The sequence below is a fragment of a genome, unplaced genomic scaffold, assembly GCF_019419815.1.
Source record: "Pyrus x bretschneideri cultivar Hongxiangsu unplaced genomic scaffold, Pyrus_bretschneideri_v1 Contig19, whole genome shotgun sequence".
Classification (NCBI taxonomy): Eukaryota; Viridiplantae; Streptophyta; class Magnoliopsida; order Rosales; family Rosaceae; genus Pyrus; species Pyrus x bretschneideri.
In genome coordinates this window covers 1,505,542-1,524,504 of record NW_025999490.1, presented here as the reverse complement: position 1 = coordinate 1,524,504, position 18,963 = coordinate 1,505,542, and the positions used below count along the sequence as shown (strand labels likewise).

The 18,963-nt window shown below is 36.0% G+C and overlaps 1 long non-coding RNA gene across 1 annotated transcript; it reads right to left on the bottom strand.

Annotated features, from left to right (window-relative positions):
• Positions 1 to 14,410: 14,410 nt before the first annotated feature.
• On the bottom strand, positions 14,411 to 14,947 carry LOC125476412. Its single transcript, XR_007257730.1, has 2 exons — positions 14,736 to 14,947; positions 14,411 to 14,640 (listed from the first exon to the last, which is right to left on the bottom strand). It is a non-coding gene; the product is annotated as an uncharacterized LOC125476412 (long non-coding RNA).
• Positions 14,948 to 18,963: the final 4,016 nt, after the last annotated feature.

Below are 18,963 nucleotides of genomic sequence, written 5' to 3'. Positions count from 1 at the left end.
ATTACTGGAGATGTGGTGAACGTATGTATATGATGCAAATGCAACTACTATATATGCGCGCGCGCGCATGTGTCAAATAAAATCTTCTGTATATACTTGATCTGTCATGTGATAAGAAATGAAAACACTATATACACACACATACGACTCAGGGCCGGTCCTGAGAATTTGGGGGCTTTAGACGGGTCTTCAAAGTGAGGCCCTAGAGTTCTCTGACTCCAGACCCTTTGTACATCGACATGTGTAATTTTTTTTACTAAATACATAAAAAGTCTATTTCTACATCAAATATCTTTAAAAGTGAGGCCCTAGAGTTCTCTGACTCCTGACCCTTTGTACATCGACATGTGTAAATTTTTTTTACTAAATACATAAAAAGTCTATTTCTACATCAAATATCTTTAAAAATTAATATTGAAAAAAGAAAGATATACAAACATTACTCAAATATTACTCTTCTCGCATTTTTAGATGCAAATGCACTTATTAGGTTTACATAATCTAATTTTTCAACCAATTCAAACCGAAAGAGAAGTCCATACCCAGTACGCCAAATTCCAATCATTTTTCTATTGTTACAATGTTACTTATTACATTCAATAAACGAATGAATGGTTGAATTACAGAAACAACATCCTATAGCTAGGGAAGATGATAGTAATTTTCGTATACGCACTTAGGCGGACGAGACGGATTTAAATAGTTTATTATATATTATATAAACTAATTAATTTGAACATTAAATAATGTCATTTTAAAAAAATGTGAGTTTTAGCCTTTTAAGTACATAATAAATATATATATATATATATGTGGTGTGATCTTAAAATAGGGTCAACATTTTGGGAGAGGGTGTGGGGAAGAAGGTGAGTACGGATACATGTTTTTTTTTTTTTTTTTGTGTTTTTTTAAATTTTTTAATATTGAAGTGGGCCCATATTGACACCTGGCGCCTAGTAATTATCCACGTGGGCGCCACGTTATCAGTTAACAGAAATTCTAACGGAAAACTTAACAGATGTATGAGACTGTCCTAAAATTAATACTTCAGGTATGACTCTGGGATGAAAAAAACTTCATGTACTAAATGTTGAAAACCACAAAATTTGAGGGTAGTAAACTGAGATTATCCCTAAAAATAAATATAAAGGTGATATTTAAGAGAGCAGCAAAAAAGTAAAAATAAGATGGTGGGGACTATTTGAAAGGGAGAAGACGTGCAGTTATAAAAAAAGTTAGTGGGATTATCTTAAGTAAAATCGTGCAATTAAAATGATGTTGGGAATAAGGTTGTTTTCTTCCTCGTGTGAGGCCGACCCTGCAACAAAAGATTTCCAGATTCCGGTGTTTACATATAAGCCCGCATAGCTCCCCCATCCCCGTCTGGACTTGCCTAGTTCCGTTTAAAAATTGGAGGTCCTTTCGAAGTCGAGGCCTAGGCGGGCACCTACTCCGACTTATCCATAGGGCCGGCTCTGGTACGACTTGTAGCTAATGAAAAACTAAGGCGCTTTTGGGGAGCATGAGCTTTGGCCCTTCGGCCAGTGGATGATTTGAGTTTTGATTTAGGAGAGCATAAACTACTAATTACTTACCAAAAATCACGTTATTAATTAGTGCCATATAGAGACAACCCATTGTGGATATGTAGCCGTCAAACTCTTGTCATCTCTCGTTAATAAACATGTACAAATGTACTATAAGGTTAAGATCTGAATTCAAATAAAGTAAATAGCCAAAATATACGTGTAAGTATAGGTTTGGTGGGATTCACACATTATAATTCATAAAGCCGCTTGGATGAAATATAAATGCTAAATTGGTGATCAAATCACTTTTGGAGCAAATAGACAATCTCAGATTCTCAGTTGTATGTCTTGGTTCTTTTTTTGATTTGGTCCTCCACAAATTTCGATGCACCTCGCACCTCGCACCTCATCCTAGCTGCGAACTTTAATTTGCAGATTTTAAGTTAAAATGAGTACGTTTTTCACTTTATAGGAAAAAACGTAACGAGCTTACACATGTAAAAGTACGAGTGGATGATATGAATTTTAAAATATAAGCATATGCAACCAATAAATTAATGGTAGATGAAAGCACGTGCCCGAGTTAATCTCGCCACTTTCATGTTTTCTTAGGTCTCATAATTAAGAATGATCATGATTAGCTCATGTGTGACTGATTCTAGCATACTAATAGATGTAAACCGCTTGCATATAAATTTAAAAGGGAGCGATTAATTGCTCACCACTTTTCACCTTATGTTTACTCTTGTTAATTAATTATGGTATTTGATTTTCTTTAATTTGTTTTATCTAATTGCTCTAACTATTAATATATACTACTGATGGTAGAAGATGGATGAATCAAATCTTTGCTGGTTTACTATTAATATATACTACTGATGGTAGAAAATGGCAAAAATCTTTTAAAGTGGTGGACAAATTAACTGAAGTTTCCTTAAACGGATCGAAGGAAAATCGAAGTGTTGCATGAGAAGTGGTTGACACCTGCGTGCATGCTTAGAGGCTCAGAGGCTCATACATTTTTTTTTTTTTTGTTGGTTAAGATATTTCGGTAAAGAGTAATGAACAAGGGCCAAGCTCAGACCAGGTAACGAGGAACAGCTATAGCGTATAGCGTAGACAAATCTTAATGTCATTTTCTCGTTCAATACATGAGTGTAGGTGCATGGACTTATTGCACCATTGAAATAGGTCTCCATCCTTTACCGTGTAGATAATTAGTGCACATTGTACCAACTCAATTATAATGTCTATGTGAGTTTTTTGGGTCCTTCGAAAGGATGGAGTGAGCCACCAACCAATCCCTTTTTTTTTAGAAAGAAAAAATATAATGCTTTGTTAAACTTCATGCACAAATTAAAACGATATCTAAATTAAAAACCCAAATCCACGATTTCAATTTTTAACAATTGAAGATTATCAAATATATAATATGCTTAATAGTCAAAATTGCAGCTTCTTATTGTTGGAATTCCTCTGTCCCACATCGGCCACAAGGCTTGAGAATAAACCCTTTATATAGAATTACCCCACTCTAACTAAAACCGAGGCCTTTTGTGAAAAAAACCCCACACCTGACGGATTGAGCTGGTGGCCAAGTGGGGATAGTATCAGTGTTGTTGGAGTGGGCCCTCGGCCCGTCTGCTTGAAATTTAAGGTAGTATTAGAGCCAGGGGACGGGCCCGTACCTGCCACGTGAACGGATGGGTCCCCTTTGGCCTCGTGCGAACGGGTGAGCCTGGGCTTGGCTCCACGTAGGCCAAGAGATGTCACGTGAATGGGTGGGTCCCTATTGGCCCCGTGTGAACGGGTGATCCCCAACTTGGCTCCACGTGGTTGCTGATGTGTGGAATTTCACGTGTGACCCATAAAAATGAGGTCTCACGTGCAGGAGAGTGTTGAAATTCTTCTGTCCCACATCGGCCACAAGGCTTAAGAACAAGCCCTTTATATAGAATTACCTCACTCTAACTAACACCGAGGTCTTTTGTGATAAAAACCCCACACCTGACGGATTGAGCAAGTGACCAAGTGGGGATAGTATTGGTGTTGTTGGAGTGGGCCCTCGGCCCGTCTACCTAAAATTTAAGATGGTATCAGAGTCAGGGGACTAAGTCTGTACTGCCACGTGAACGGATGGGTCCCCTTTGGCCTCACGCGAACGGGTGAGCCTCGGCTTGGCTCCACATAGGCCAAGAGATGTCATGTGAGTAGATGGGTCCCCATTGGCCCCGCGTGAATGGGTGAGCCCCAACTTGGCTCCATGTGGTTGCCGATTTGTGGAACTTCACGTGTGACCCATAAAAATGGGGTCTCACGTGCAGGGGAGTGTTGGAATTCCTCTGTCCCACATCGGCCACAAGGCTTGAGAACAAGCCCTTTATATAGAATTACCCCACTCTAACTAAAACCGATGCCTTTTGTGATAAAAACCCCACACCTGATGGATTGAGCAGGTGGCCAAGTGGGGACAATATCGGTGTTGTTGGAGTGAACCCTCGGCCCATCTACCTGAAATTTAAGACTTATCAACAGCCCGAAATTTCTTCACAAATCTCATCAGCCACTTAATATTTATGCAACAATTAATTATTTGTTTAAAGCACTAAGCAGAATGTGTGTGTTTACTAATTCTTCATCACAAGAGCAAATATACAGGATCGATCGACTTGTCTCTGAATTTTTGAATACGTTAAATTTCATGCTGATGAATGAGACAATGCTCGATTAAGTGTCACAGTTGTATTCAGAAAAGCAAATTCATGATATCGTCGGTTACCAAAGCGTCACTCCACAGGTACGTTTGATAAGTAAAGCCCGCCAATTGAGTTTTCAAATATTTCCTTATCCAAACAGTTGAACGTAGATACTTCTCCAAAGCCCGACTCGTTCAAAGATTCTGTGCAGCCTTAGGGTTTCTATGTTTGAATTTTGTAAATTTAGTTTTATGTAATTATCTTGTATTATCAGTTTGTTTAAGATGAGTTTGATTCAATTTCAAACTCTTCCCTGTAAACTCTATATATTGATGAATATACACAAGGAAATATTAACGAGCCAAATTATATTCAAACTCAAAGTTTATAAACGTTAATTGATCACCATGCATATGAGCTCGTTTGGACGTGCTTTTGAAATGACTGAAGTGCTTTTGAAATCCAAAAATATTTTATCTAGAAGCACTTTTAGTCATTTTAAAAGCATATCCAAACGAGTACTTAGAGAACCCAAAAGCTTCTTATGGAACATAACATACATTCCTCGAAGACCCAAAAGCTTGTTTAGCATGGCCTCCTAAAACTGCGTAAGTTTATTTTAGTGATTCTCAATCTTATTTGTTATATATGGAACATAGCATACGTTCCCGTCACGATGCAAATAAGATTGTGATTCCACCATGCAAATACAACGAGAGAGAGAGAGAGGGGTCATACTCATAGTTACTAATATAGGCAACTACAGCCCGTCACCATCCTAATAGGTTAATATCATCATTCAGATGCAGTTTAGATGAGTTGGAATTTTTTTTCCATACATAAATTAAACTAATAAAATCCATTAATACTAAAAAGAGCTAATGAGCTGAATTTCAACTTGTATATATTGTGGAAACCAGAAGTTTCCCGAGGAAGCTTTTACTTACTGGAAGCAGTCGTTGTAGCATTGCTGTTCTTGCTTACTGTCATGAAATTAAAGGTTAATACTTATCGCACCGAGATATGCACAAGAAAGTGCAAGTCATTATTTACTGGCCGGTGCAGTCAAAATATGGATATGCAAGAAGACTATGTAAGCATATTTAAAAATAAAAATAAACTACAAACAGAGCATGTGACATAGATATACTACAGATGCAACGGAAACATCGGCTCCTTTATCCAACGCAGACATAGGACGTGAAAGGGAAAAGGAAAGAAAGTTCGTTCATTCTTCACTCTATGGGTAAAACGTAATGAGCTTACATGTGTAAAAAACACAAGTGATGCCATGAGTTTTTTATGATATTAACTTATGCAATCAATAAACTAATAATGGATAAAAGTGCGTACTTGAGTTAATTTCTCTACTTATACATTTTAACAGGCCTCAAAATTAAGGATGGTTATGATCAACTCATAAGCGACTTATTCTAGCATTTTCCCATACAAATTGATGTAAACCGCTTCCATGGGAATTTAAAAGTGAGCAATTAATTGCTCACCACTTTTCACCTTATGTTTACTCTTGTTAATTAATTATGGTCTTTGATTCTCCTTTAATTTGGTTAATTCAATTACTCTAACTATTAATATATACTGATGGTAGAAGATGGATGAATCAAATCCTTGCTTGTTATAATTAGGGAGAATAGCTGTGGGAAGATTCTGTCGAAAGTGGCAAAAATCCTTTGAAGTGTTGGACAAACTGAAGTTTCCATATACGGATCGAAGGAAAATCAAAGAGTTGCGTGGGAAGTTGTTGACACCTGCGTGCATGCTCAGAGCCACAGAGGCACATGCTCTTCTTTTTTTCGTTAGTCAAGATATTTCAGTAAGAGTAATGAACAAAGATATTTCAGTACGAGTAATGAACAAGGGCCAAGCCCAAACCAGATATCAAGGAACAGCTATAGCACATAGCGGACAAATCTTAATGTCATTTTCTCTTCTAGTACATTAGCGTAGGTGCATGGACTTGTTGCATCATTGAAATAGATCTCGATCCCTTATTGTTTAGCTAATTAATCGAGATTGACCAATAAAAAAATATTTCCAAGATAATCCCAAGATATTATTTAACTATTAATATCTTTAGTATTATTCTTTCCTATTCATCATACGGATGATTCATCTTGGCCAATGGGGTGCCGTCACGTGTAGGATAAAACCGACACTTATGGACGGTCACCTCCCTATAAATAATCTATCCCCACCAATTTCTTGTACTCTTAAAACCTAAAACTCTCGATTTTTAGAGAAACTAACTTAAACATTAGAGATCCATTAGCCGAACCCAACCCCCCCCCCCCCCTCTCTCCTCCATGCCTTTAAGGCTTCGGCCTTGATCAAATGTGTTATTTTGTTTCGTAAGTAGAATTTCGTCAAGGCTGAAGACAAAGGAAATTTGCTACCAAAGTACAAATATATTGAAATAATGAACTCACACTAGTGTAACAATAGTATTATAAAATTAAACTTCAGAATGCCTAATATATGTATCACGCTGACCTAAATTATTTTGGAAAGCCGAACACCTTAATTAAAAGCAAATTCATATTTAATACCAAGTGTTCAAGCCTTCATTTAATTTAAAAGTTCTTTTACAAAATGGCCTGCTGGGTTTCATGCGGATCTGGACTACTTGGGTTGGGCTCCACCAATTGGTGTCCTGACTAAAAGCCGTGGGTAATTGGGGCCGAATATTTGATGAAACCCAAAGTTTTTCCCGGCCCATGGGTTTGGTAAGGAGATCGTTGGGTTAAAAGCACTTTTTGGTTATCGACCTCTCAGTTGTAAATTGTGGGAATGTATGCTCACATGCTAATAGTAGGATTCCCACATGTTTTAGCTAATAGTAAGAAAGACTTAGAAATAGTTGTATTATTGTTGTTGTATGAACTTTTCGAAAAGGCAATGATTTCACTTTGTAAACCTTCACGGATGTGGCTTTATATTAACAGCACTCTGTGTGATCACAATACACATAAAAGAAAAGAAGTGAAAGAAATAATATCAGTATCCCTCCCTTCCTCTCTTTACCTGCAATCCTTTTGCTCTTTACCTGCAATCCTTTTGTGTTATAGTTACGAAGTTAAACAGTGTGATACTTTGCACTCGCTTCGCTCATGTCCCTAGCAAACATTATCTCTCTAACTTTTACCTATTTATAACACTGTTATCAACACGACTCTCTAACCCTAACCAGTTCTCATTTCCATTCGCCCAAAAAAAAATAAAAAAAAATTTCCTCCAAGGATTTTACTATTTTTCTTCCTTATCTGCCTCACCTGTTTGATGTACCCTTTTGAAGATCTGCTAGCACCATGTCTGCTCCCATTTCTCAATATAACAATTACTTATATTTTTGATTTCTTGTTTGGTGTAGCTTTTGATTACTAACCCATTGTTTATTTATGTTAATTTTATTGCGATCAAAGATGGTGCGGTATCATCGCCCATCTTGTGCGGTATTATCGCTCATCTTGAACTACAGATTTAATTTTAATGCAATTTTAGGTGGTGCGGTATAATTGCCCACTCTGCTCTGCATATTTAAATTTTCCTGCTGCTTGAGTGGTGCGATATAATCGCCCATCCTATGCTATATGGTTTCAATGAGAGTGGTGCGGTACAATCGCCCCCCTCATTAATCATGTACATCTCGAGCCTGAAGTTTCGAGTGCTTATCATTTTGGCCTGAATATCAAAATGAAAAATTTGTAAGAACCAAAAGCTATAACACTATATTCCTTCAGAATACATATTATTGCAAGTTCTTACACATCTCATTTTACTTTCAGAAAAGAAAATGGCAAACTTGGCAAAATTTGATTTTGTTGCCCTGGATATTACTAGGAAGTACTACCTTACCTGGGTAGTGTATACCAAGATCCATCTGAAGGTAGGGAATCTTGGAGAAATCATTAAGGAGGGAAGCAGTGCATCCTCTCAAGATTGAGTGAAGGCCATGATCTTTATCCGTCGCCACCTTGACGAAGGACTAAAAGACGAGTACCTAACGGTTGAAGATTCATCAGCCATTTAGAAGGCATTGAGAAATAGATACAATCACCAGAACACGGTGATTCTTCCAAGGGCTCGTTATGAGTGGATACACCTGAGGATCCATGATTTCAAGTTGGTTGTTGAGTATAACTTTGATTATAATTAGTTGATATCAGTGCTCCTTGTGGCTGAACAAAACAATGAGCTTCTGAGGAAAAATCATCAGTCCCAACCTAGTGGATCGGCACCATTCCCAGAAATAAATGTTGTTTCCCTTGAAGTGAACACCACATCCTTTCGTGACAATAAACGAGGACGTGGACACATGCGAGGTCGGTGGAATGGGAAAGGCAAGAATCATGATGTCCAGTTTTACAACCAAGGTCCAAGGCATAATTCAAGCCTAAGCTTCAAAAATGCAAATTGTCATAAAGGAAAAGCTTATATGAATAACACTCCTAGAAATCCTGAAGGAGTTTGCCATATATGTGGTGGCAATGGGCACTGGACGCGTACCTGTTATACCCGAAAACATCTGGTGGAGCCTTTCTTAAGGAGAATGGTGTCGAAACCAAATTCCTCGACTAAGCTAAACCAATGAATATACATGATCCAGTGTTTGTTTTATCAGGGCAATTGAACACAACCCACTTGGATTTCTCATATTTCATTGTGGAAAGAGGGAATGAAGTGCATTGGTCCGATTGAATCATTTTTGTTTGATGTACTCTTATTATTTGAACTTGTAGTTTAAAAATTGCATTTCAATTAATAAAAGTGGCATTTCAATTTCCTTTTGTTATGAATAAATTGCTTTTAACTATGATTCCCTTACTCAGGGAGCATAGAGAAAAAGTATAGTTATTCTCAAAACAATAACAATGGCAGAGATATTTGTCTTGCAGACAGCGTAACCACGCATACAATACTTTGAGATCGAAAATATTTCTCAAGCTTGATACTTGCAAAAGTAAAGGTAACAACAATATCAAGCCAATCAGATGTAACTGAAGGCTTAGGAAAAGCCCAGATCATATTACCAAATGAAACAATATTGTCCATACAAAATGCGTTGTACGCTACTCGATCTACTCGAAATTTGTTGAGTTTTAAAGACATAAGTTTAAATGGATACCACATTGAAACGAAAAGTGCAGAAAATGTAGAATATATATATGCATTACCTTTAATGATACCCTGGGTAAGTGCAGAAAATGTGGAATATATACGTTTAAATGGGAGCCATTTATTTTAAACTAATTTAACTACAAGGGTAATTTTGTCCTTAAAAGGTGGATGTGAAAATGAATTAAAACGTCAAGGAGTGTGAGTGTAATGTTTCAAACTTGATGGAGTTTTGTGAAAAAACGATAAATCTCAAGGGATGTTAGTGTAAATAACCTATCTTAAAAGAAACAATTTGATAATTAATTCTATTTGTAATGCTTTTGACTTTTCTTACTTGTCATGAGCAAGGGAGTTGGGTAATGTCATAGTCTGCTGCTATAGCCTCTAAAGATGTTAGACTGTGCGTGAAAATCTTTGTGGGCCCTCGTGATGAAGTTCTCTTCCTAGTGTCCCGTGTATGATCATCCCTTAAGGAAACTCTTGGATGAGGCTTTCATTCATTATAACTGGATGAAATGTTCACTTTGGATTGTTATTTTACCCATTGGTAGGAATTGTTTTTAACTCGGTCTGAGTTCTTATGATGTATGAAGTGGTTCATGTGTTAAAAGAGAAAAAATCTCTACCATGTCAACTAGCTTTGGTCATAGCAATTCATCCATACATGCTATACTTAACCTAATATGTTGTTTTATACCTCTGAAGTTTTCTTCTCTGTCTCCTTTCTTTTCAATTTCAGAAGGGGGGTAAGGTTAGCTTGATTTTCTTCTCTGTGCAGTGCAACAAGGGAAAAGAAGTAAGGTAAATTTCCGACTCTCTGATAATTGAAGTATTGGTGTAGTTCTCTCACAAATAATGGTAACTAAATATCTTCTCAAAATTCTATACACAATATTATATTGTACATGAAAAAATGTTTTCTGCCTAGAACAATGTATAGAGAAGTCATTGTAGAGCATTAAGCTTCTAATAAGAGACCTTATTCTCAAAAGCGATTCTCTTCAGATTGTCTAAGCTTTGCAAGAGCAATCCCTCAACCTCTCGCCGGTTGACCCTATATTGAGATGCAAAAGGTTTGCTAGACTGAACTACTGGAGATTTCATTACACCATAATCGTGCATTTATTATTTAAGGGGAAACTTGGCAAATAACCGTAATCCTCAGGTTGAAATAGTTACTCATAACCGTAATCCTCAAGTATATACTAGCAAATAACCGATAACCGTGATTAACCATACTCGTGGGTATTTTGGCCGTCCCTTGACCATTTGAAGCATGCACCTCCAACATATATATATATATATATATGGTCGCATTCTGAAGCCGAAAACGAAAGGGAGCAAAATTGAAAATGTTAATAATGTTTCTGATGGTGGGGAAGTAATTATTTAGGAGAATGTTTTATTCACACCTCACATTGTGTTCAATATACTTTGCATTTACTTTTTGAATCAAAATTCTTCTTAATACATATCACATACTTTCCTATACTATCCTCAAATATTCCACATTTTCTACATACACCCCACACTCTCAACATACATCCAACATGTCTTCCCTCATTATTCCTTCTCCCCACGCCTCCATCTTTCAAGACTCTCATTAATCATGTAAATGCTAATGATATGAGGTGGACTACATGGTATTTGATTGTTGGTTTAGGTTACTGGGAGAGCACAAGTCCAAAATTTGCATCCCTTCTGTTACTCATTTAGAACCAATAATCTCTCAAAACTTTGACCCAAAAAAGAACGATAGGACATATGGTTGATGTTTTTTTTAGAGGGATTAGGTTCTCATCCGTCTTTTTGTTACTCCATTGATTAAAACCTTATTACTTTTCAATTTTTGATAAAGGTCCCTAGGTTTTAATAAACATCATTAATTATTTCAATAATAAAATATTTTTTATTTCTAAATATATTCATATATTGTTAGAAATGTTACATATGGTATATTTATATTTATGGCAAAATTTTCTATCATATATTTTCATTTTTAGTTCGGAACTTTGCGCAAGTACCATCTAAACTTAAAAAGCATATGCGCTAATACCACATGAACTTTCAATTGTATATAGTTAGAGCAATTGGATTAAACTGTAAACAAGTTAAAGAAGAATCAAAGACCTTAATTAATTAACAAGAGTAAACATACGGTGAAAAGTGATGAGCAATTAATCGCTCTCTTTTAAAATCCCGTGAAAACCGTTTACATCTATTTTGCATGAAAGAATGCTAGAATTAGTTGCATATAAGTTGATCATGATATATAATTCTTAATTGTGAGACTTATGAAAACATGAAAGTGGCGAAATTAATTTAGGCACAGGTTTTCATCCGTTATTAAACGTTCATAGCCTAAAACTCATGTCATCCACTCATGTTTTTACAAGTGTAAGTTCATTACTTTTTTTTTTCCCATAAAGTGAAGAACTCAACTATTTTTTTAATTAAAAAAATGAAAAAATATAAAGAAAAATGGCTTTAAGGCATTAGTACGTACTGGTTCGCAATCTGAAGCCAAAAACGAAAGGGAGCAAAATCGAAAATGTTAATAATGGCTCTGAGTCGGACAAAGCCACGCATTCCTTTTTTTTATAATTAAAAATTAAAATAAAATAAGCCATTCATGAACCTCTCCTCCTCATCCTCCTACTCTGCCTATAAAATAAGCTTCACAGGAGAGTATTCACCCAACACAACTCAGACTTCCTCTAGCAACAGCTTAGTTTCTTTTTACCACCCTCCACCTACCACCATTAATCCCGACCCCCCTCGACTGGTCGTCAATCCCCTCCAAAGCTTGTGTAATCCAATTTCTCACCTGCGCCTTCGTGATTCCTTTTGCACGCATAAAGGTACTCCCTCTCCAACACCCATGCTCACTTCCTAAATGCATTCCCAGCTTGATGTGCGTCAAAGTAAGGTTTGAATTCTCCAACTCCGGTATATATTCCCCTCTTTCAACATGCCTGCAGTAATCCTTAACTGTCTGCATCTTCGATGCAGATATCCTCCTCCTCACCAACACCTTGACTTGCTCCTTTCTCAGCACAATCATACTTTCATTTTTCGTAATCGCCAGGAGATTCTGCCTGAGCTGGGTCAAAGTGTTGTTATATTGGTTTTGGGATCGGGTAGGGTTCGAAATGCAATTAATGTTTCTGAGTATTTCATCTGCTCTCGGAGAGAGTTTTGGCTAGCTGTGCCTTTCTATGAGACTTGTTTGCAAAAACTTTGCATCTATGGGGAGCCATTTTTGCCACAGAGCTGCCACCCTCCACCCACCACAATGTTCAAATCCATTTTCAAAGCTGTTGTTAGCTTTGTGGCAAAAATGGCTCCCCATAGATGCAGAACTTTTGCAAGCAAGTCTCATAAGGAGGCACAGCTAGCCAAAATTCTCTCCGAGAGAAGATGCAATACTTAGAAACACTAATTGCATTTCGAACCCGACCCGATCTCAAAACCAATATAACAATGCTTTGACCCAGCTCAGGTAGAATCTCCTAGTGATTACGAAAAATGAAAGTGTGGTTGTGCTAAGAAAGGAGCAAGTCAAGGTGTTGGTGAGGAGGAGGATGCAGTCAGCTGAGGAACAGCAGACGTGCTGAAAGAGGAGAATATATACCGGGGCTAGAGAATTCGAACCTTACTTTGACGCACATTGAGCTAGGAATGCATTTAGGAAGTGAGCATTGGCGTTGGAGAGGGAATACCTTTGTGTGTGTAAAAGGAATTATGAAGGCGCAGATGAGGAATTGGATTACACAAGCTTTGGAGGGATTGACGACCAGTCGAGGGGGGTCGGGATTAATGTTATTGAGGATTGAGGGATGGGATTGATGTCCGTGTTGTTGATTTGTTAATTAGTTATGAGTGAAGCTTGTTCAGGTTATGGTGGTAGTAGTGCTAGAGTGGAGTGTTTTATATTATGTTGAAAGTCTATTTTGTGTTTGGCTCATACATTTGTGAGTAATTACGAGTCATGTGTTGACAACAATTGAAGACCATGTGAATGCTACAAGGAAATGGCAGCAACCGTGACTTTGTGTTTGCTTGCATGCAATTGTGCATGCTTTCTCTTCTATGCATTAAATGGCAAATGGAGAAAAAGTTGTACTCTATAGGCTAGGTATAGACTTTGGTGCATGCTAGGTAGGCTAGGTGATGATTATGTCATGTGAACTTAAGACTTCTTGGTCTTGGATGTTAGCATAGTTGCTAGTGTATGCCTATAACTAGATGCAATATTTGTGCATTTAGTATGCTTGGAAAGTGGGAAGGTAAGCATCATAGAAACATCCAAGGGGGAGAGCATCCGGCTCTCCCATGGGAAAGGTTGAACATGGGTTTAGAGAAAATCAAGAGAGCTAGAGTGAAAAGTATTCTAGTGAAAGAATTCTTGGGGGTAGATTGATGCTCTTGGGAAAATTCTGTGAGTGTGTGTACAAGGGATTTGGGATTGGGTTATGTCAATTTAACTCATATGTAACTTGTACTGTTATTCTTATAGTGAAGAACAATATTTCTCCGGAAACGTAGACAAGTTTTTACTGAACCCCGTAAATTTCTCGGTATCTTTATTTCTTGTATTTTATTATGTTTAACTGTGGATCTGTATATTGGTGAGGTAATTTGAATCTCATTTCCGCATTAACGAATGGGCCAAAGCACAATAGTATAGTTGTGTAAGTTGATGAGTCGTCGGTCGTCGGTCATGTAGTGTAGTAAGTTGTTGAGAGTCGTTCGTCTTGTCATGAGGATGCCAGGTACGTACGTGGGCTTTTGGCATGCAGTCGAGTTTATGAATTTGCTATGAGATTATTAATAGATTTCATATTTAGTTTCAAACTAGAAAGTTATGCCAGCGCGTTATTGCGGGATTAGAAATTGTGTGAAATATTATGTTTTCAAGGTATAAACACATGAACTTATATCATATCTAATTGAATTACTGCAACAACATATTGGTGGATTTAATATGAAAATTCATAAACTATTCAACAATATGAAATCCATCAATCTCTAAAGATGAGAAATGAATGTCGAAAGTAGAAATCCTACCTCATATATTAAAACAATTAACAAATTCGCAGAGAATGATTACAAAAAGGTATAGAAAAGTAATTCAATTTTTTATTTCAAAAATAGGAACCATATAAGAGAAGGGTTCTAAGTTCTCAATTCTCACCATAACGAAAAGTTTGATAACGTTTTAACATTAACTTGGGTTGATTTCGAACACCATCATCAATAAAACCAGTGACTTCAACCTGTGCAAGCAAACGACCGAATTAGACGCAAGCCAACCAACTTTGAATTCAACCAAATTAAAAAAAAATACAAAAACAATTACAATTAAACTAACCTCTTCTTCCTATATAAAGTAGTTGTTCCCTGTTTTGCCTTTGTCACACCCTACACACTCAAAATGCTCAGCAACATTATAAAAACTATACGTATACAGTATTGCATATGTATTATGTATATGTATTTAGACATAAGGCATAAAGATTTACTAAAATAATCAAGCTTAAATTTAACAAAAGAAGTAACTACGAATTGGAATCAAACGATACAATAATTACTAAAAAAAAATTGACTAAATTTTACAAATAGTATCATAAATTGTTAAAAAATTAACATCATTGAAAAAACTCATTACTCAAATATGTATTTCTATTAAAAACATCACTGAAAACCCCAAGGAAAGGGTTACTTATTCCTAACTTGGCAAACAATTTCTATAGTCATACTGAAGCAAGGAAAACAGATGGTCTGTGACTCTTGTATCATTTAAAGGCAAGGCTAAAAGGGTTAATAAATTATTCCTTTTTCTTAAAATCTTGTATTATTATCTATATCTTGAGCTGGACCCACTGATCCACAACAAAAACGGACGTAAATACACCAATGAAAAAACTTATAACAGCAAGACTAAGATTAAAATTATTGTATTTTAACATCTCACATACAACACGAAAATCATACACAATCTTTTGAATGATTAACTACAACCAACTACTATTTCTTAATTTTGAATCCACCAACTCTACAAATTTTAATAAAAACTAAACACAATTAAACTCACATTCCAATTCAACCAAAATTCAACAAATTCACCCCAAATTAGATCAACAGAAAGAGAAACATGGGAAAAACCAAATGGAGAGAGAGATAAAGGAGAGAGAGAGGTCACAACGAGTTTCTGTTCTGAATTTTTGAATGATTACCCGGCTAATTAGATGTTGAAAATATATTAGTGATTAGTACGGTAAAAACTTTTCCCATGAGTGGATATAAATTTCTTATGAGTCTTAATTATTAGTTAACCCCAAATTAAGTGAGATAACGTGCAGACAGAAAGACACCTCATTGGCATTAAATTATTTTTGTTTATTGATGAATATAAACTGAATTTTTCAGTGAGAATGTTGGAGAAAAAGACCAAAATAAAATAATTACGTAACAATACATAAAACCCGATCAACATTTAAGAAAAGTATGAGAGAGGGAGAGACAGAGAGTCCAACCTTAATAGTTTGCATGAAATCTTGTTTCTATACTATCTCCGTAATCGTATCACCCGTAGAACTACTGAAATAATACCAATAAATGTGAAATTAAAATCTAAACTTGAATAATTGGATAGATATATATATATACAATCTGATATTATTGCTCAAGAGTGTAGAAGATATAAGACTGCTGTAAAACGAAAACAATTGTGATCTACGAACATAAAGCTGCAATTGTAAAACCAAAACAAATGTATCCATTAAAAAGTGCAATCAAAGCATATAACCTCATCCAGCTGGATTTTACATATCAATATGTAAATTGGGTCAAAATCAAATCCAAAACCCATTAATAAAATCCAATCTTTTACTTCAATGCAATCATAAATTAAGATTAAAACATTATTACCTGCTAAGAAATCCCAATAATCAAATCCTTCTTGTCACTTGGAAGAATCGATTGGAGCCAATTCGGGTCACGTTCTCCTTGTTATTCAATCACACAAACCAAAATTCCAAGTTGAAAGCATTTATAAAAGACAAATAAAAACTATTACAAATTAAAGAGAAAAAAATGGTAAGAATAAAGAAAGAGGAGCGTGTGTACGGAGGAGAGAATCAATGAGCATCGACAATCTTCGCTGGATTTCAATAATATGAAATCATAGACGGTAATTCCATAAGTGTTTTAATCCTAAGATTTTAACTGATTTCAAGTAGTATACAACCAAGATCCTACTGGATTTTGAGTTGTATACTGATCTCCATTAAGCCATCGAGTCCTCTTGTCATCCGAGGATGCAAGTTCATTGGTGAAACCACATGGATCATTCGCACAAATAAATGCTAAAGGAAAAAGCCCTGTAATCAATTAGTAAATGGTTAGTCTTTTCTAATAGATAAATGTGAAGAAAGAAAGAAAGATAGATAGATAGATAGATAAAAGCATGTTATGAAAATTGACAAAGTAGAGAGGAACTGAAATAGACCTCAGCAAGAGTAGTAGTATTCTGCGGAGGGTGCCCAGTTCTTGCCCTCTTGAACTTCAAACCTTGTCCTACATTAGAAACAATGAGATCATTGTCGACAAAAAATACAATCGGAAAGTTGGACACAAACCAAACTTGAGTAGCTGTGACCAAATGATGATAATTGCATGAAAAAGGAAAAAAAAAAAAAAACAACAACAAATAACACTTCACATACAATTTGAATTGAAAACTGGATTCAAAATTCCCCTCCTTATCTTAAGACATAAAATGAGATAAAATGCTATTACAAACAACACTTCACACACAGAGTGCGCAACGAAAAATGAGATCATAAATAATTATGATAAGGAAAATTCAAATGAGGAGGGGAATTATAAACTACAGAATACTTTACAGAGTGCACAACCTATTTGAAATCTCCATCACTCATTTGAATGAAAATAATGAAATTGTAACCAAGTATGTATTTTGAAAGAAGAAGGAAGCGAATGAGAGAAGTATACCACTCTTTCGGGAGTTCAGAAAAGAAGGCTGAAATCAAGAGAGGGCATTGCCATCAATGCCTGCACATCAATATAACAATTGTGCACATTAAACACACTTCTTATTTTCACCAATATTCTGCATTAAAAAGGTAAAACTAAAAGAAAGATTTCAAAGAAACAAGATTTAATACGGAAGTTAACCAAGATGCGGGTAACAATTTGGGTGCTCATACGGTCAGATCGAACTGCACACAAAGCGAGAAAAAAAAAAAAAAAAAAAAAAAAACAGGATAAAGTTAGACATAATACAACACATGAAACCATTGAAAACAATAAAGCTTTGTAGTATATTATGAATTCTAAAACATTAACCAAGGAAAAGATTTAGTTGCAGTAAGTAATGGATTTTAAAACAAGAACAAAATCAAGAAAACTCAGTTTTGCAGTAAGTCGTAAACACCATGCGAAATAGCAAACGGAAGCCAGTTGTTTAGCAGTGAACAATAGAGAATACGCCAAGAATCCAAACCCAGGAAACTTCAAATCCAAGTAGTACTCTCTAAAAAGCTTATCATATTTTAGACATGTGATTTGCTACATAGGAAAGGGATGAGTTTAAGAAAAGTGGAATAGATTTGGAATCACAAGCACCTCAAAGGGATTTTATGATAGCTCTCTTAAAACCAAACGAAAATATTAGGGTTTCTTATTTCTTATCCAGATCCCCCATGTGAATCAAATCTCTGTAGCCGAGCTTGAAATTCGTGTCAAATCACCTCCACAGTACAAACCTGCAGACAGAAACAATACCCATTATACCTTTTTTCAGATGGATTTTAGAGACAGAGGAGAGAGATTAGGGTTTAAGGACAATAATGAAAACTAATTTTATGCTGAGAGGATCTAGTGAAGAAATTGTGATAGCCAGAACGAGGTTGAGAGCTACGGAAGCAGAGATTTGAGAAAGAGTGAAAACGAAAGGAAAAATGTTGAAGAAAAGTAATTTGCTTGAGCTATACACTCTTGTTTTTACAGTATTGTGTCTCTGTATTAGTTTGTTTCCCTTTCCTCGCTAATTAATTTGTACTTCCTGGGTTTTGTTTGTCCTGCTCAGTTTGCTTTCTGGGCAGGCCGGTTGCTTGTTTTAATGAATAAAAACTGCAGAAAATTGACAAATTAAATAAATGGTGCAAAATGTTTTGTTACAGAAATATATCCATCATAATTTGTATTCAAGTTCATCATGTGGCGGGATCAAAAAGTAACCTAGCTAGTTATATATACTACAATATCTAGTTTGACGTGGACCTCTCTCTATTTTATAAGGGTTTTTTGAACGTTACATATAAATTAAGCCTATATATAAATATCAAATTTTCGATCAGTTCATCCTTAAGCCATCTCCAATCGAAGGATCTAGAGGGCTAGAGGTTTGAAAATAGCCCGAAAACTGTTTCCAACAGAGAGCTAGGCCAGAGGGCTCGTGGGCCCCACAGAATCTGAAAAGGCCAAAGGGCCAACTGGCTGGCTCAATCTAGCCAGCCCCGGGTTGGGCTAGAATTTTCGTTATTCCTGTCGGATATAACTGTCAGTAATAGTTA